Source organism: Pseudopipra pipra, chromosome 1, assembly GCF_036250125.1.
Source record: "Pseudopipra pipra isolate bDixPip1 chromosome 1, bDixPip1.hap1, whole genome shotgun sequence".
NCBI lineage: Eukaryota > Metazoa > Chordata > Aves > Passeriformes > Pipridae > Pseudopipra > Pseudopipra pipra.
This window is the reverse complement of record NC_087549.1, coordinates 122,387,894-122,404,305: the sequence shown is the minus strand read 5'-3', so window position 1 is coordinate 122,404,305 and position 16,412 is coordinate 122,387,894. Positions and strand designations below refer to the sequence as shown.

At 41.4% G+C, this 16,412-nt stretch overlaps 1 long non-coding RNA gene across 3 annotated transcripts in view; it reads right to left on the bottom strand.

Moving 5' to 3' along the window:
- LOC135423961 (uncharacterized) overlaps positions 1–15,266 on the bottom strand; it is a 35,580-nt gene extending 20,314 nt beyond the window's left edge. Inside the window, exons 1-2 of one of the 3 annotated variants that reach the window (XR_010435035.1) lie at positions 14,890–15,266; positions 14,393–14,533 (exon numbers count right to left, since the gene is read on the bottom strand). This is a non-coding gene — a long non-coding RNA (uncharacterized LOC135423961). The remainder of the gene's footprint in view (positions 1–14,392; positions 14,534–14,889) is intronic. The other 2 variants (XR_010435043.1, XR_010435042.1) reach the window with 2 other exon arrangements.
- Positions 15,267–16,412: the final 1,146 nt, after the last annotated feature.

Below are 16,412 nucleotides of genomic sequence, written 5' to 3'. Positions count from 1 at the left end.
ATCTGTGGCCAAGCAGGCAGGATGGTCAGGTCCCAGGACGGAGGAGACATGTTTGTCACATCTCCAGGTGACTGCCTACACAATGTGAGCAGAAGCTGAGCTTTGTTGATGTAAATCAATACATCATTTATGTTGCTTGTGGCAATGCCTTTCTAACTTTGATGCATAATATGAGAAGAATAAATGCAGTGTCCCTGGAGAAATAAGTGCCTTTTAGATGTACAAATAAGGCAGTTATTTACACACCTCTCCCTGGCAGGGAAGAGGGAGAAAACACTAGGCACAGTAGGTACAGCATGTTAAGCAAATGTTAAGCTTTGTCTCCAAAACGTGTTCTGTGTTTTCTAAAGTAAGTATGCTTGTACTCGAGAGAGGAAAGAAAAAATAGCAAAGTGCAAAGAGATACAACATGAAGTTTTAGGTTAGATACTTGCTCATTTTCTCAGTCTTCTGAGTTTCTCAAATACCTCTCCTTTGCATAGTTTGGATCATGCAAGATGTTTCCATGGTGACAAATAGATGTTATGTTTATTTACTGGGCAGCAGGGAATGACAATGTCAGCAAATGACATTTCTGTTCCTTTTTTTTTCCAAAGAAGATGTGTTTTATTTAATGAAGCTGGCAGCAGCAGCAGTTTTTTAGATATCCTTCCCAGCCCTGCTTTGAGCGTGTACGTGCATGAGACAAAAAATAGGCAGTAGTTACTGTGGCTGTGTGATTCGCTGATCAGCCTTCTGAAGCCTTCTGCTCTGTTCGGTATGCACATAGTTTCTTGTGAACAACACTGCCTGTGAACTGTCTAAGAGATTTCAGGCTTTACTCATGGGAAAGGACCTAAATATTTCTTGCATTAGGTGCCTGGCCTTTTCTTCAACCCTCCCACACATCTGTTCTTGTTGACAGCTCTACTACATTGTCCATAAAAAAGGTCTGATAGCTAAATCTCAACCATGTAGTTGATGCTGCTCTGGTAAAAATAAATAAATAAATAAATAAATAATCTTCATTTTTGCAGTAGGCTGTGGAAAGTACAAAAGAAATTTTCAGAAGGACTGTTCGGAGATAAGAGACCAGGGTTTGAAAAAGCAGCAGAGCTTTTGCAGCTTGATTGGTTCAGGAATTTTATACCCATTGAAATATTTTTCAATCTGAAACCCTCTGCAGCCCCTCAGGGTTTTCTATCAGCTCTACTGTGTGATGTGTGGCTCAGTGGGAAATCAGAAGGTGGTAGATCTATTAATTGTTCCTTCTCACATCCGTCTCCATAGTAAAGTAGTGTGAAACTTGCCTCTCCTAACCCTGGAGACCTACAGTGCTGGTGCCTGGCTTCACCTTGATAACCCTGTTCCCTTCATGGGCCATGAAGCAGGGACTCTGTTTCCCACTGGGATTCAAGAGAGGTGTGAAATTATTGCCAGGAGTGTGAGGCTTTTGTGGTTGATCCTTTCCTCCCTCCTACCTTGTGTGCTTGAACGAGAGCTGGCTGGTATCTGTCTGTGTCTGTCAAATAGGGGATGACTACAGAAACATGACAATCAAGAGTAAGAGTTCAGAAAAACTAAATAACTGTATGGCTGGAGGAAAAAAAAACAATAAAAACCAATTATAGCCACCCCTCCAAAAAAAACCCCTCAAAAACCAACCCAAGCAAACAAACTCTATTAGTTCAGGAGCCATTGTGTTCTGGTTTTGGATGCAATACAGTTAATTTTCTCCTCAATAGCTTGTATGGTACTATGATTTGTATTTGTGATGAAAAAAAAGTGTTGATAACAGAGGGATGTTTTAGTTACTGCTAAGCAGTGCCTGCACAGCATCGAGGCCCTTATTCCTCCTCACACCACCCCACCAGCGAGCAAGCTAGGGCTGCACAAGGAGCTGAGAGGTGACATAGCCTTGACAGCCGACCCCAGCTGACCAAAGGGGTATTCCATATCAAATGATGCTGTGCTCAGCATATAAGAGGTGTGTGTGTGGGGAAGGGAGAAGGGGAGCTAACAAAGATACACTAAAATGGTACCTACGTGTTACACAGACTTAACATATTCCCAGCAGAAGCAGAATCCCCTCTCCATTCAAAAGATGCATACTCTGCACCAGTAGAAACACAAGTCAGTGCTTTCCTACAGCTTCTTATAGTCTCACATCTATGTGTGTATGCATGTGTGTAGAAATTGGTCTCTCTGTAACTGATTACAAAATCAGCTTTTCCGAGCTTTGAGGTGGTTTGTTCTTGCAACTTTTTCTTTTTTTTTTTTTTCCCTAAGTGTTCTCTGTTATGGACCTCTCCTCACATTTCTTCATCCATCCTTCTGCCTGCTGCACCTTGGGCCCTGGACCAGGATTTGCTATTTCCACTCAAATTTGCAGAAATCTAACCCAGAAAATATTAAATATAGCTGAGTTTATTCACAGGCCATAGCAGGCACACAAGAAAATATGTTCTCTCCTTTAAGACACAGTAGCTCTGTTTATGCCCTGTTTCCAATTGTCAGTGAATTTAGTTATGGAGATTTGATCCTTACATCTTGAAAATATATTTGGTGGGCTTTTTTTTCTCTTTCTGACTGCTAGGTCAGGCCCACCAAAAGCTGGCACATCTCTATAGTTCCAGGAATGTGAAAGAGAACTCTCACTATTGCATGAGATTTAAAAATGTGGAGTCCTATTCTCATCAGCTCCTTGAAAATCATGTTTGTGTGCTTCAACAAGGAAGTTTTCTGACTAATGTCAGACAGATCCCTAGGATGGCTATTACATTCCCCCTATCAGGGGTTCAGAAGTGTCTGTGTAGTTGTCTTTGGCCTTGAGACAAAAACCCTTGTGGCATGGTATCAAGGAAAGGAGCAGAGAATAACAAGGAGAATGAAATAATGACTTGACCAAGCCAGAAAATGTGAAATTGGAGCTAAGCCAAAACCAGCCCTGAGACATAGTTTGAACTGTGAAAAGCTCTGGAACAGCTGGCCCATTGCTCGCTGTGGGTCAGTGGGTGAGCAACAGTGCTGGACCAGGGAAGCTTGCACCATCCCTTCAGCTCAGGGTAGGGATGCCAGGCATCAGTCCCAAACCTGACTGGAAGCCAAAATGGGAAAGAAAAACATACAGAATTTATTGAGTTTTTGGATTGCATTTGAATAACTCTGACAATTGATGGAGTGCCAGGACTTTCGGTGCACTTGAAGTAAAGAGCAGGTATTTGATTTTAGACTGTGATGGACTTCTCTGGTCTTGACAAAGGACAGTGAATCCTCTGAGAAGGCTGACCATGTTTAGCATGTAAGCTGGTAAGGGGAAGCTCTGGTGCAATCCTGCTCTGTATGAAAGATGATACTAGCAGACAGGGAAGCTTTAGATATCATCACTGCTCATCATAGCACTCTCCAAATTTTCCCCCCCACAAAAAACACATGCCTTTTGGAGACTGAGGATTTATTGGGGAATTATGTATTCCCATGCTTAGTGCTTTCTAAGGGTCAGGTCCAACGCCCTTGAAAGTCTGTCAGTTTACTGTGGTGGTTGGTGGCTATAGCTCAATGTCTTTTATATGGCTTTTACCAACAACTTCCTAATGATGTTGTAACACCTCATGGCATTCCTCTGAGATTGGGCTTCACAATGAAAATACTTTTCATGCTGAAAAGGGAGGAAAGTATCTGCCAATCTGGGTTCTGTGGGCTACGTATAAAGCTAGGAAAAAACCCCAGATTTGAAAAACTGGTTTTCTTCTTCTTCCCACAACAAACCCACAATATCAATCTTCTGTGAGTTGTTGACCATCCTGGTGGATCATATGCAGGCAAGGACATCCTCAACATTGAAAGACAAAGGTGGGAAATGAGGCAGAGGTGTGTGTTACAACAGGAGGGAGGAGTGGAAGATGGTCTGGGGATGGACCTGTACCAACCAGAAGATGACCATGAAACAGACTTCACCATTTGACAGTGGATGTTCCATCCGAGTAACAACCTCAGTATTCATCATTACAAAGGCTTGTGTTTTGTGGAATAAGATCTTGCTGGTTGGCAGAATTGACATGGAGGAACACTCAGGAAAGTCTTGCCCTTACTAAGTGCTGAAGGCTTATGGAGTCTGGGGAATCAACATTAGCGTTTCTCTGTGTTTGAGACATTGTAGTTCTTGATCAATTGAGTTTATAGTTTCAAGTCCTGGCAATTTATATAGTTCTAAAACCAGGCAAGGAAACATCAGCTAAATAGATAAGTGTTCTATGTAAATCTTCTCACAAAGGCAAGTGAGAAGAGGTAAAAATGTCTTTCTATAGTATACAAGCTTTCTTTCACCTCTGCTTGGATTCGTGCAGGCAAATCATAAGTCTTCCAAGTAACTCTCATATTTTCCTGTTGCTGTGCATTCCCAGATTCACATTTGCCCAAACCTGAACTTAGGAAGAGAAAACCTGTAGCAGTGCACTGGCTAGCACAAGCTGCATAGAGACGATTCTGCTGGAGGTCCAGCCGCTTATGTTGGAAAATAAGAAGGCTTTCCCAACACAGACAATTCTGTCATCATTCAAAAGAAAAAAGGTTTCTTCTTAACCTAAGTGACTGGATGAGGTAAAGTCCTTGTCAAGATGATGACTGAGGTTACCAGGATCGGGCAAAATCCTACTCTCTCATAGCCTTTAGTTAGACCCAGGCCTCAAGTCAGTGCAGTATTAAATGATGTACAACTGTCACTCATTACTGGAATTGCCCTTTGATATGTTAGTAGACCCGTGACCCTTCTTAAAAACATTCATTTGCGCAGCAACTGCTGGCATGGATAATTACAGGAAGGCAGGAAGGGTTGAAATGAGCAGCATTTGCATTACACATGATCAGGCTTCAATACAGGAAGTTTGGTGGCAAATCATGAAAAGATAAGTGTGCATGTGCCTGAGTAGGATCCTTAAAAAAACCCCAAAAAAACCAAACACCAAGAGATCTGTCAAACAACTTTAAATCACAAGCTTTTTCCAAAAGCATTTCCAAGAACAGTGTCCGGTCTCCAGTGTGGAGCATGCTGCTGCAGCAATCATTTAAAATTCTGCTAAATCATTCTGCGACTCTCTAACCAGCACTAATAGCTTTTAGACTGGCTGGCAATCTCACTTCAGTAGGAAGCCTTGCACAGGCTTCCAGACCATTTATGTATGTGGTTGAGTGAGAGAGAGCACTGCAGATTTAATTTAGTGCCCTTGGTGCCTTTCAGTAGAATATATATATGTTAATCACTTGTGACTTCTGGTTTGGGGGGTGGGAGTTCATCTGGAGTACAGGAAAATCAAATGAAACTCATAAAGATGAAAGTTGTCTTGATTTCATTTGCTGATTTTAAACAGCAAATTGTTTCTTACTCATCCTTGCATGATAATTGGTAAATGTACTGAAATGGATTATTTCAGTTTCAATGGACTCTCTGGGCAATCATGCCATAACTGGAGTTCAGAATGTGCCCTATAGGTACGATTGCTAATCACATTGCTCAGATAATTTCTGTCTGGGAAAAACACATTGTATTTTAAAACTGGCATATTGCAATGAGGAAGCAGGGCCATATTTAGCTGTGTTTTCCATGGGGTCCCCAAGCAGATGAGAGGCTGTAGCACATCCCTGAAAATGTGAGCCATTGACTCAGCTGCAGGGAGCAAGAAATGGGAGTAAATTGTGTGAGATGAATGAGACTCAGTAGGTCTGTAGGCAACATTACTCTGCAGATGAGAGTCACTTCATCAAACATTAGGCTTTGAATATTGCACTTTAATTTGGTTGAGTAGTGGCTCCCTGTTGCCCTCAGAGGGCAATTTATCCTATCTGATGCCAAGGGCTTGCATTTCCAGAACATGAGTGGCCTCCTTATCTGTGGATAACTTACCTTCTGCAGGTGCCTTAGAGAATGGATGAAGCATGTCTTAGCACACTCCTTAGGCAGTTGTGGCTAGGATCAGAGGTGTCATGCCAGGGGCAGAGTTTGATCCAAGAAGCTCCAGGGCAGAATGGTTTTGTTATAAGAAACTAAATCTGGAGTAGGAATGAAGCTACAGGAGTCCATGTTGATGCAGCTGAGAGCAGACTGTGCCTGTAGTTAGCAGATTTCCACTCTGGGGGCACTTAAGGTATTCTTTTATCTCACATCTACAGAAAGCAAGGAGGAATTGTGTTAAATGAGTGAAAATAGTGCAAGGGAGCTCAGGGTCTAGTGGGGACTGGGAGCACCCTGTGCTCAGAATGGTGCATAGGTACCCGCAGTCCATGGGCAGATCTGCCCAGGTGGTACTGCTGGTGGAGGGACATCTGCCCTTTCGTCCTTCAAACACAGCAACACAGTGATGAGCAGTTCTGCTGAAAATAAGGGAAAAACAATCACCCAGCCACAGCTGGTGCCTCTCTCCTCCTCTCCCACATAGCTGCTGTTGCCATGGCAGCAGTCATTGCTGTTGGAAGATGCTCTGGAGGGCCTCCTCCTCCTCGCCTGCTGTTCTCACTCCCCTAGGAACATCATGCTGCTCCCATAAAGGAGTCAGCAGCAGGTTCCTTCACTGCCTTCCCTGATAAAGTGAAGTGCTTGGTCTCCCCTGTCCTGAGAGTCTCTGCAGCAGCCTGGCCGTTTTGCTGACCATTGGCAGCACCACACAGAGTGACACAATTGCCTGCTCTTACTGCAGCAGGTGCAGAGGTACTTCCCAAGCTCTTGGTCCAGTCCTGTGTGTGTCATTGCAAAATATGTTCTTGCACTTAGCATGTATAAGAGCATTCTTCAGGGTGGTGGCATTTCTTTGAGCTTTTAAGATGCAGAGAGCAAGTTTTCTATTCCTCTCATTGTGACAATATGAAAATCTGCCTCTCTTTGCTCATTTTTTGTGCCTTCATCAGATAGTGAGAGTCAGTAAGGGTTTGTACACTTAGTTCTCCCAGTTCTTCCTCAAGAGTGCACTGTTTTCTGTTTGAATTCCTAAGCTGTACTACTGAGCCCTGATAATTCTCAAACACCAACAAGGACATGGAGGAAAAATTTTGAGGGGTGTTGCTTGCAGAATTCAGAGGATGTGGGATGGGTAGATCTTGTGGACCAGTTATCAAAGTACGTTCAGGTCATTTCTGCAATTCACTTCCAACTTCTCTCACTTCACTTCTTCTCTAACTAGCTGAAGGCCTGGATCAGACCTGCCTATAAGGTTTAAAGCAGGGTTATGGTTGTGGCTACCCAGAACTTTGAGGGGTTGTTGTGGCAGGCAGACATTCTGGTGTAGGTATTGTCTTTTTACTCCCTTATCCTATAAGTGGTTCTCATGCAGAGGGGATTAGAAAAGGAGGACCTAAAGGTCCAAATGGCAATTGTAGAACAACGAAAGATTTCTCCATATAGGAGAAATTATCAGATGTCTTCATGTTCAATTGCATCTGTTCTCTCTCTGCTCCCATAGAAAATTTCAGCTGTGATTGTAGAGTTGATATTATAAACTTTAACTTGATTTAAAATAAAAAAAGTACTTTGAAAAATATTTTCCTGTTTGAATCCAGACTAAAGCTAGACTGTTTGTTCTCTGGGAAATTCAGACCAAAAAAACCCTCAAACAACTTCTTACATTCCCCTCAGCAGGGATTTTCTTAAAGGAAGCTATTATAAAACTATCTAAAATGTCTCACTTCAAGGCTTTCAGAAGGCAACATCACTGGGGGAGTTCAAGTTCTGATATCAGTGAGGTACCTCTTCCGCTGCTTCCTACTGTGGGACCCAGCTCTGCACTCTGTGAGTCCTGGTTGATGACCTGCAGCCACAAGTGTTTTTGAGCTCATGGTCCCCTTCTGGGAAACGTGAAGTTTTTTCAGCCTGCAGGATTTTGATGACTGCTAGGTTTAGCAGAGAGAGGAGGGGAGAGGGTGAGCCGACAGGAAAGCAGACGGTGCTCTGCTGGAGCCCCTGCAGGGTGAGTGAATATCACCATTCCTTTTCCTGAATGAGCAATTTTTAATGGAAAATTGGTTTTTGTCAGAATTTTTCTGCTCAGCTCTTCCCTGTGGGTTTTTAGTGCCAGTTCTCCATTTCCCTACCCTTCCCTGCAGGCCTGGCATCCTGCCCAGCCTGAGTCCCATGGACAGCAAGGTCCCCTGTCTGGTGGACCCACTGTGTTGCAGAAGAGCAGGAAGGTTTGAAATGGGGCAGGCAACTGAGAGCTTTCCAATGGGAAGTGGGAGTCTGGGCTTACGAGATACTTAACCTGCAGTACTCAGAAGTCACTGCACCAGCATTTCCAGATAAAATAATCTTGGGTACTGGACAGGGATATTGCTCATAGGTCCCATTTCTTAGAAGAGTAAAACCTTTCAGTTCTGAGGTAACCATGGAGTGGGCTTTTTTCCAAATTCATCTTTTTCTTAAGGGAAGAGAGATATTTTTCATTACTATTTTCATGGAGGTGGAAAGCAGAGTGTCAAAAAGAAAAACAAAAGTTTTCAGATTAAAATTGGTTTAAAATGACCATGTAGAGGTGGACTGGGTATAGCTTTTACAAAACAGACAGTGAATCTTTAAAGGAAACCCTTGTGTTTGCTGCTGCCAAGGTTGTATCTCAATAGTGTTGTCTCGAATTGAGGCTTAATAGGATTTAGATGTTATCTGTACCAGGATTTCTACTGCTAACTTCAGACTGAAATAAACTGTGTTGGTTCAAGCCTTTGTGCTGGGCAGTCCGTTTAGTGATGCTACATCAATTTCATAAAGAATGCACTGCAAGCCAGTCACTGTTTAATAGGAAATGCAGAAATATTCAGAGATGGCTTAATCCAGAAACTTTTTTTTGCTGCTGCTGACAATATCATCTTTAAAATTAAAGAGGATCACATAATGAAATGCCTATGATCCCTTAGTGTGTGACATAGTTCTCATGATAGGGTTTGAATTCCTCTGTTTTCCAGAAAATCTCCTGGCAGTTCTGCATATCATGCTGCATGCTGTTAGGGACTGTTTTTGCCCCGGAAGTTGAAAGGATGATAGTGGTCCAAATGGTACTGGTATATCCCATGCCTCTGTCAGGCAGGAGCAACTGGTTGATTCTTGAAGGAATTATTCTGAATATTTTTAGTGTACTCCATACTCTGTGCAGGGGCAGGTTGTAAAGTATTATTAAAACTAATAAGTCTGAAAGCACATATTCTCTCCTATCAACATGACACCAGCATTACTGTGGTACACTTGAGAAAAATCCACAGCTTAATTAAAAATATGCTGATCCTGAGAACTGCTAACTTGTATGGCAGGCTAGATATAAATTAAATTCATCAATTGTACAAATTAGCCATTTAATGATTAATATTAAAATGAGCGTGATACTAGCCGAGTTTAAAAATAACCCGTTTCAAGTGATGTTTAAAATTCTGAAGTAGAAACACAGGTAACATTATAATTGTTATTAAAATACTTCCTGAGTAGTTCTGCTCTGGAGGGGAAAAAGGAGGGGAAGCAGTCCAGTGTCTTATAGATAGTTAAGGAATTTCCTTCTCCTTTATTAGTCATTTTGAACTGCAAATTTAGATCTATCTGGGGAAAAACATTGAAATAGATCAGATCAGCTGGGAATCAATAAAGGAAAAGACTTTTAACAGCCTAGCAAAAACAAAATCATTGCCTCAAAGAAAAGAAACCTACTCTTAAATTCACAGCCAGAGCAGGATTGCTCATGCACAAGTGTGGAAGCAGAGGAGGTCTCAGATGATTTACCCAAGGGTGAAGAAAAGAAGCATATGAGGTATTAACATTAAGTATTCTCTTCTCTATTGGTCTTTCAAGCAGTTATGTTTAAAAATAATAATTGTAAAAACATGCTTTATAAAAATTAGCCCTCCTGCTTGTGAACACAATTTTAAAATGTAACTGATTTATTTTGTTTTCCTAACTTTATTGTATTAACTGGTTGCTAATAGTCTGTTAATGCAAATAACCAGCCACTTGCTGAGAATAAAGTATATTTTCAGACCTGTAAACCATTAGATGTCTTTTATTCACCAAGATCAACCAGCAGATCATGCTGGAGCATTGAACATTCAGGTGTTTGAGACCAAAGCCTGGGCTGCGGTAATAGCATTACTTTCCATAATAAGTAAGCCTTTTGTAGGAATCCAGTCAGATATCTTGGAAGGAGTAATGATGATGGTCTAGGAGATCAGGTAGGGAAGTTAGTACAAACTTTCTATTTCTCACCTGAAATGTCTCACTCTGATGATGCTGAACAACACTGGACATGGCAAAAGTTCTGTTCTGAGCCTCTGCACTGTGATTTAGGTTTTAGACATTACCATTAATTATTGAAACTCTGAAGGCTGCAAAAACATCTTGATTCATTGGCAAACTGACAAACATATGGCGTGTTTTGCAAACCTCTAGGTTTCTGTTCAGAGGAGGAGAACATTAATTGCATGCAAATTCTACTGGGAGTTCTGAAACCAGCCATCGTTAACATTGTTAGACGTCTTATCTGGGAAGCTCGGTGCATTTTAAAATCTGAGTTAAAAATTCAGAGCTTTTGTAAAACTTTCGAGAAGGAAAATGCTGAAGTGTAAAAATGCCAAAGAAGGGCATAAAAGTATCTAACACTCTTTGATATCTGATGTTGGCATATCAAGAGTTGATTGAGAGCCTGGCTAATAGGTTAATATTTGTCTTTGTAGGTTAATATTTACCTTGTTTATATATCCTGGAAACTGGCATCAGAATCTGTTCTATGTTGCCTGTGGCCTCCTACCATTTCTGGTTTTGGCTATTTGGTTGCCAGTTTGACATCTGAAGTCCTATGAACATCCAAACTTCAAGTGTAGATTCATTAAACTCGGAGTTTAATCGACACTGGCAATGGACCTTAGATGAAGGGGACCGTACTGTGATTATCGGCACAACCCAAAAAGTCTCATCAGAGAATGTTGCAACACACTGTGTAGAAAATAAATTACCTTTCTTTTTCTAAGCAGTAGTGTGTGGCAGCTGTTCTTCACCAGATGAAGAAGCATGCTGTCCAGCCACCTCTCTGGCTGAGGATGGGTACAAAGATATGGCATTACAGGTAGACATGGAGGGACAAGACCATATGGGCTGTTTTGACCAAGGGCTGTGGGGTCATCCTGCCTGGTGATCTACCCATCAGGTTTACTACACTTACATGAAAGAAGCTAGTAGAGCACCCATCACAGGCCATAACTTGCAGGACAGTAATTCTATTGCAGCATGGCTTCAAACTCTAGAGTGATGGGAGTTGTGATGCCCCTGACTTAAAGGATGGTCCAGCTGACCAGTCCATGAGCTTGTCCTGTAGCCCTGGCATGGGCATGCACAGCAGAGACTAACTCTGTGTAGGGCCTCTCTGGGACACAACACAGGGAAATCCTGGGCTGTGTTGTGGCACAAAGTGACAGGATGAGAGGAAATGGCCTCAAGTTGCACCAGGGGAGGTTAGATTAGGTATTAGGAAAACTTTCTTCATGGAAAGGGTTGTCAAGCATTGAAACAGGCTGTCCAGTGAAGTGTTTGAGTCATTATCCCTAGAAGTGTTCAGAAACAATGTATGGATATGGCCCTTGAGGACATGGATTAGCACTGAGCGTGGTAGTGGTTCTAGGTTGACAGCTGAACTTGATGATCTTAGAGGTCTTTCCCAAACTTAATAACTCTGTGTTTTGATAAGTCTAAAGGGCCTGTCCTATTCACTAGGTCATTCCCCCACATCACTTTATGTTAGTGCTTTCCCACTTTTAAATCCCTTTCCTGACTTGTCTCTTTCAGAAGAGTTAAATTTTATCTTGTTTAGCAACTTGTACATAGTGATGATTTCTCTGTTAAGGGCTACCACTGCTCTATTCAAACCTCATATTTCAGTGTCAGTGGTCACCCTCCAGAAGCAAGACAAATCTCATTGTACCTATGTGCACACCCTTGAGAACACCCACCCTTCTACAGCAGCATTTGGAGCTGCGACTTCTGGGTGGATTTCCTTGCTTTCATCTTCCATCTCACTTTCATTATGTGTGTGAACTAGTTTAAAACTGAGCCCCAGTGTGCTTATAAACTGCCAGGTCATTGACAATAGTGGCACTCATTTGCTGTGGTTAATTTAGTACTAATAAGCTGAAACTGTTCTGCAGGGATTCTTCTACATGGAACATAAACTCCTTTTCCCTCACTTAAGAACACTTTCCTATGAAATTATTGCAACCTAATAGTTTTTGTCCTCATTCTAGTAACCAGTCTCAGTCTCTATTACTGCTATTTTCCCCAGTAGCTTTCCCTATAATCTCTATTTCAAGGCACCAAATCAATGATTACATGATATGCAGTCCATTGAACTGTCCATCCTGGGAACCCAGCATATAATAGAGCCCCTAATATCCTAGTGACACAATAAAAGTAGAATTTACTGCAATAGGCTAAATTTAACTCTCAGACTCTTTTGATTTTTAGTTTTCTTTCTTTATATCCAGAGATCTTATAGCAGGTGGGACACCTCAGGTGCCTTTCAGAAATGCTGGGTCTGCACATGGATTTCCTGATCCTCTGCAAATGCAATAGCAGCAGTGAAAAGGAGGTTTTACACCCTCCTAAAGTCATTATTCACTCAGCTCTGAAGACCGCAATTGGGTATGTTAATTGCCCTGGTCACTGAATCTCTTTTCCTTTTAAACTTGTTCTGTCCCTATACCCAGCTGATTACCAAAATTCGTGCTCCTTTTGCTCTTTTCTCCTTTTGCTTTTCCTGTGGTTCTGATCCTTCATATACAGTAATCATTCTTCCATCCACATTACTCTGAATGTCTTTCAAAAGTACCCTCTATGCTTAATTCCTACTTTGACTCGCTGAAATTTTTACTAAAATAATCTAAACAGAACTGTACACAAAATCCAACATGCATAAATGAACGCGATTCATTCCCTACCTTCTTCTGGTACCCTGTTTGCACAAGGCATTGCTTACTCTCTGAGCAAGTCTTGTGGCTGGTACAACTTCATATGTATTGTTGATAATATATGCATTTTCACCAACTGCTGATGAGATCTCCCTGACCATACATTGTGTGTATATGAAGCCACAGCTCAATGGGGCTAGAACCTCTGATTTAGTGGAATTTTTGTTAATAATCCAGTGTAAAGCTTTCCAGCAATGTAGTTACCTTGTCTGATCTCTCTTTTACAGCGTAAGTGGGGTCTCTTGTCTACTTACACTCCAGGAGGAGAACTATATAATTCCCTGATAAAATGACTCTTGTAATTTTATCCCCAATAAATTGACTGTGTGACATCATTAACTTCCCGCACATTCTGTGTGGCCATAAATAACCACCACTTCCACATGGAAAATGGAGAAAGCACTATCTTTCTGGCAGGCTATGTGTTGCTATAAAGACTTATTAAATAGAGTTATTAATTTTATATTAATTAAGCAAGTATTTTAACAATAACATCACCGTCCTTATGTTTTCCTCAGCAGTAATCAGATTCCTTCATTGTGATAAACTGCCTGACCTTCAGCCTCCTAGCTTACTCACTAGGGAATTGAATTATTGCTTCATAAAACAGAGGGTTGATTATATAATCACTTAATTAAATGTTGTACTCAGTCATTGCTGAGCTATTCCTGAAATGCATTTGGCACCTGTACTCACTAGTCAAATTTAAACATCGGAAGAGTTATTTTTTTCAGATGTGCTTCTTTAAAGGTTATTATTTTCAATGTTCCTTTGTCTGTGTGGTCTGGTTGTTTTCCATGTGTCAGGCTCACTCTTAATCACAAAGGAGATGAAATGCTCTTTGTGTTGCTATCTGACTTGCAGATTGCAGTCAGATTCTTGCTGTTATCATTTTGAAGAATTTTTCTTTCTTCTGTTCGCAAAAGCACTTGGAGGTAAAGAACCTGCAGTCAGTTATTTGAAAACTCAGTTCTGAGCTGGTATTCAGGACCTCATCAGTGACCACTAAAATTGTGGTATTGAGCTGTGCATCAGACCTTAGAAACAGGCACAATCCCCCCTGCAGCCAAGCACCAGAGCGGTGCCACGGGGCTGAGCATGAGACAAATCCTTCAGTTCTGCTGTGCCCAGCCAACATCCTGGCTCTGTACATGGTTTTCCAGTTCCTAAGGGAGAAATATCAATGCCATCATGCTTTCACAGGGTACAGTGCAGCTGCAGGTCCCAAGACCATAAGGCACATAATTTATCCCATTGCCAGCTCCTGCAGTCTTGCCCAGAGCTTCACCCTTACAAGGCTGTGTGGTTTTACCCTTCAGGGACTCAGTGACAAGGGAAGATAAATAAAACACTAGCCTCGAGACTACACTTCTAGATAACATAAACATGCACAGACTAAGAAGTGAGAAGCAGATTTGTGAGGACAAAAAAATGAACATACTTGTCAGTGAAACTTCTCAGTTCCCGTGCTTTGCCTCGATATTTCTTCAAGCCTTAGAGGATAGGTGCAGTGCAGAATACATCAAGAAACTCTTTCTGCTTCAATATTTGCATCTTCTTGTCTTATCTGTTCCTGCATCCACTACAATCAGAAGTTACATCTTAGATTTAAACATTGGTTTATCACATTAGTGTAACCACATGCCCTGGCCACATGGTACAGATACATAACTCTACCAGAGCAGGATAGGGGATAAGAAGAGCCGTGGGCAAACAATGCTTCTTGAAAGGAAGTCCCAGTCTTACCAGGATCATGTCAGTTGTTAATTTTTCCTAAGGTCTATCCCTATACACAGCTGTCAGTTATTTCTCTTCTACCAGGAGAAAGGAGGTGCTCAACTTGTCAAAGGTCATAAGATTTTCTGCCCTGTCCTTTTCCAGCTTGGGTTTTGCCCTCTGTTGGCTATATGTCGAGCAGCACAAATCAGACAATCTTACCTCTTTTCTTCATCACTGTCCCAGTTCTCCATATATAACTCCAGGGTCTGACTCAGTCTCCTGCCAGCTTTAATAGTATTCCTTCTGTTAACATCCAGGGGAGGGAAGAAATAGGGCAGAAAGCACAGGCTGACTTCAAATTCATGGGGTTTTTATTGGTATAAAAAAGTGAATCTAAGAGCATTTGCTCTCTCTGTTCCCATTTCTCTCCGAAACAGGGATGTCTAGGAGAGGAAGGCAGTAATATTTATTCTGAAAAAAACAAGAATTTCTTGCTCATGCTCATTTTACTCAGCAATAGGCAGCTGCAGTCACTGAAATAGCAGGATCTCATTTCTGAATTAGATTCAGTATCCCTCTATTTCTTAATTTAAAGAATTTTTCTAAATTGCAAGACTCTGTGACCAAAAGGACTAAATCTCTTTTCATAAAGCTGAATCAACCATGTCTTGGCTAAGCACTGTATATTCTAAAATATATTTCCCCCTCTATCTTGTTTAATTATTTCCACAGGATTAACTACTTTCTATTGTGTGTCACTTTCCTCTGCAGGAAGCTCTACATGGGGTAGCATATCTTCTCTTATTATGCATTTGCTTGGAATATAAATTGCTTTTCAATCAGATCTTTGTATTTCTAACAACATCTTCTGTATTGCAGCAGGTGCTTTCCCTAGTGGCTACTTATATGGACTCTAATGGCATGTCATCTGTCTATGCAGCCACTTTGCTGCCAAATATGTAATAGAGGAATTTTCTAGTAGCAGAAGCTTCTGGTAATTTTGATTCTTTAAAGCCTGAGACTTTTTTGTTTATTTTCACATAGCTCATTTCACTGGGCTTAAATAAACTAAATTAGGAAAGTTTAAAGAGTCCTTCTAGAAGCCTGATCTCATCTCAAATCAAGCTGCTTCCTTTTCTTCAACTTGATTTCATGAGAGAGTTAAGAACTAGTTGTTTGGGTTTTTTTCTGTCCTATTTTAAAAACTCTGATAGATTGAAAGATTCAAACAAAATTAAATAGCTACTTTTTCACACAACCAACAGTTAAACAATGAAACACTTAGCTATGGGCTGTTGTGGAGGCCAGGGGTATAGACAGATTCAAAACAGAACTAAATGGATTTCTGAAGAATAGATCTGATGGTGGCTTTTAAATATATTTGATGTAGATGCAACCTCTGGTTGGGTAAGTTCCCAGTGCCCTGCTGGCTGATAGCCAGGGGCAAGGGGAGGGTGGACTGGGATTGTTGACCCCTGCTCTGGGACTTGGGCTCTGTGAGCCTCTGCAGCCTGTGTTTTGGGGTAGGGTCCTGGGCTGGATGCTGACTCAATATAACCCAGGGATAGGGACCAGTCTGATAAAACTTAGGAGTAGAAAAAATGCTTAGGGAAGAATACAGTGGGCATATAAGGTAGGTGCTTCCTAGACTTCAGGTTTCTGTTCTGTCAAAAAAAATCTACTAACTTGGTGGAGCAAGTGTGGATGTTGAATGAAGGCAGGGATCTGCTCTCCTCCAACCA